Raw genomic sequence first — 3,113 nt, 5'->3', positions numbered from 1 at the left:
CCACCACTTCACGGTTTGTGACACATGTTCACAAACCAAGCTACTGAAGAGTAAATAAGGATTGTTCTTTCTGTAATGGCGAGGATGTTGCAGATCCAATCCCTGATGATTCTGGTCCACTGAGAAGAAACATATGTGACTCTGTATCAGAACCACAACCTGGATCTATCTAAGTATCTTCTAATTTCTAAGTGTCTTCTCTTCTACATGCATTGATACTCTTATGCCATACAGAATTCGTTCATAATTGTGTGGTGGCGTCACCTCCTTCCTATACTTGGTGACATCTGCTGAGGTCACCTCACCTTCTTTCCCCTCCCCATTCCTATTTGTTGGAGGGAAGAAGGGAACGACAGAGAGAAGTCCAGAAACATGTGCCTCCTGTGCATCCCACTTACATTGGTATTGAGGACTCGATCCTCAGTCCTTAGGATTCACAGACAAACACCATAGCTGTTAAGATATCTCTCTAGCCCTCCCATAGTATTCTTAATTCCATTAAATACCAAGTCCAAACTCAACATTCTCATTGTATCATTATACTTTTCAGAGGTTGAATAAGACCCAGTTATGCTTCCCCTGTTGAAATTGGTTGATATAGCCATTAAATCTATAGTGTTAGAGATTTTAATTTGATTTTTCTGTAATGAATGGAGGGAATCTACTACTAAGCAGTCGAAATTTAAGGAATTTATTTGTGCCATTTGAAGCATAGTAGAACATTTTAGTGTAATGAAACAATGCAGAAGGAAAAAGCAGTGTTAAGGCAAGTAATAGAAAATAAAGGTGAAGACATCAGCACTGTACAATTCACATCTTCCTTAGAAAAAGTTAAACGCATAAATTCTAAGAGAAAAGGCTTTAAAAAGTATGTCTGTACACCAGATTTGCAATATAAATTGGCAAAGTCTCTCATTCATAAGTTATAATATTTAGACAGATTTTTGGTGAAATTGACACTTAAACATTTTCCTTGCCACTTTTAAACTGCATTAAGACGAATGCCATATGCACAGCTAAACATAGAGAGTTTTGCTTAAACCATGGTACTAACAATTCTCATGAGGGCCACTTTGCTCCACTGTGCACTGTGTTGCTGGGTGAAGTTTTCTCCACCTATATGGGAAGATCATCAGGCTTGACTTTCTTTTCTCTTCTCTTCTTTTTTTCTCTTCTCTTTTTTCCTGTCCCCTTTTTCTCTTCCCTTCTCTTCTCCTTCCTTCATCTGTCTCTATTTTTTATTTCTTTCTTTGTTTTTCCTGTGTGTGTGTGTGTGTGTGTGTGTATTAGTGTGTGTGTACACATGCGTGTGCATGTAGAGAGAGAATGCGTGGTATGGTGTATGCAGATGTGTGTACTGTGTATGCCTGTGGGGACCACAGGAGAACTTCAAGTGCTCTCTTGATGGTTCATCTGCATTCTTTGAGATGGGGGTCTCTCACTCAGAGGTGTCGTTTTCAGCTGATGAGACCCAGAAATTTTCCATCCCCTCCATGCAACAGCAGACTGGGGCTACAGTGTATGGCCATACTTAGATTTTTACATGGGTTCTTAGGGAGTTAAGCTTGGATAGTCTCAGGCCCTGCAATATGCTTGTGTTTAAGCAGAAGCACTCTTAACCATTGGTTGGATCTTTCTAATGACTTGGGAAGATTTTGACAGGATCCAGGGGTACAGAGAGGCAGTGGCAGCCATGGAGTTGGATAAGCTACTGTACAGTAAGTCCAAGCACCTTGCGGCATCATCTGGGAACAAAGTTAGTTGCCAGTCAGAGTTGTGTGCAAGCGAGAGCATTGCTCTCAATGGCAGGACCATTGTCATCAACCAGCTATATCATCTAGGAAATCTGGTAAATGTAAGAGTTGAGCACCATTGTGTTGTGAAGAGTCGTAATGTCATAAGGCCACATTCAAGAAATTCAGCAAAGATGTTGCAATTTTTCTTTTATGTATTGTGGACCAAGTCATTATTGATGAAGGCTTGTGGTCAGTACAGCTCAAATTTGTCCTTACATTCATGTTGGTAATAACTGCGTGATAGGGTGCCGGTATGTATTGAAAGACTGCTGCAGAATTCTTGACAACACAGTATGACCTCCAGAAACTGATCCCGCCACTTCCTGTCTTCTTAGTCTGCCCAGGACTCTTCTCAAACGAGCTCCCCAAATGACACCAGAGCTGAAGGTCGGTGTCAACAACAGCTGCTACCAGAAGTGTTCTCTCCTGACCTAAGTCTAGTATCTCTGCCTCACATCTTGACTTGTCTTGAGCTGAGATGAACGTGGGGACAAAGCAAGCAGCCAGTGCATAGAAGAGCAGCTATGTCTTCATACAGCCCATCATGGCCTAGAAGGCGTGTCAGTAGGGGTGTGAGGAGGCTGGTCACATTTTGTGCATGGTCAGGAAGTAGAGAGAAAAGAATGCTGATGCTCACGTGGCTGCTGCCTTCTTTCTCATTTTATTCAGTCTGGGAACCTGCTCCTTTGGATGATGCCACTTACCTTCAGGGTCAGTCTTCCCTCCTCAGTTAATCCTCTCTGAAAAATGTCCTCACAAACATGCCCAAAGGTGTGTCTCTTAAGTGATTCTAGATCTAGTCAAGTAGGTCATGAAGATTATCCATCACAAGTTCACATGTTAACATGACATCCAAATACTACTTTAAAACCATACCATTGCACTCCTTGCCCTTAAAGACTTATGTTCATTTCATTATGAAAAATGCATTTATTTGATCCCTACAAGTCCTCAAAGTCCAACACTGTTCAAAAGTTCAAGTTCAGAGTCTATATTGAGACTTAGACATTCTTTTAACTGTGAGTACCTATAAGACCAAAAACAAATTAAATATTTTGTCTGTACAGTGACTGAGAGCCATTTGCCCATCTCAAGGTAGTCATCTTAATTTTGCTAATAATGTAGCATTGTTAGCTCTTGAGGAATCTGCATTGAGTGTCCAGTTCAGCTTTGATCAAGGTGGTAATGGGATATCAGTATATCCACTGGTTTGGACTGGACACACATGAGTCTAAGAGGGGTCTTCCTGGTGTGTGCAGCCTTCAAGAAATTCTGGGTAAGACCTTGAGAGACCTGGCAACCAAGCAGGGTCCTTCT

At 41.4% G+C, this 3,113-nt stretch overlaps 1 pseudogene; it reads left to right on the top strand.

Annotated features, from left to right (window-relative positions):
* The first annotated feature begins 1,693 nt into the window (after nucleotides 1-1,693).
* On the top strand, nucleotides 1,694-2,169 carry LOC101614939 (annotated as a pseudogene).
* The last annotated feature ends 944 nt before the right edge of the window (nucleotides 2,170-3,113 follow it).

Source organism: Jaculus jaculus, chromosome 13 (genome assembly GCF_020740685.1).
Source record: "Jaculus jaculus isolate mJacJac1 chromosome 13, mJacJac1.mat.Y.cur, whole genome shotgun sequence".
In the NCBI taxonomy this organism is placed as follows: Eukaryota; Metazoa; Chordata; class Mammalia; order Rodentia; family Dipodidae; genus Jaculus; species Jaculus jaculus.
This window is presented reverse-complemented; position numbering and strand designations above follow the sequence as displayed.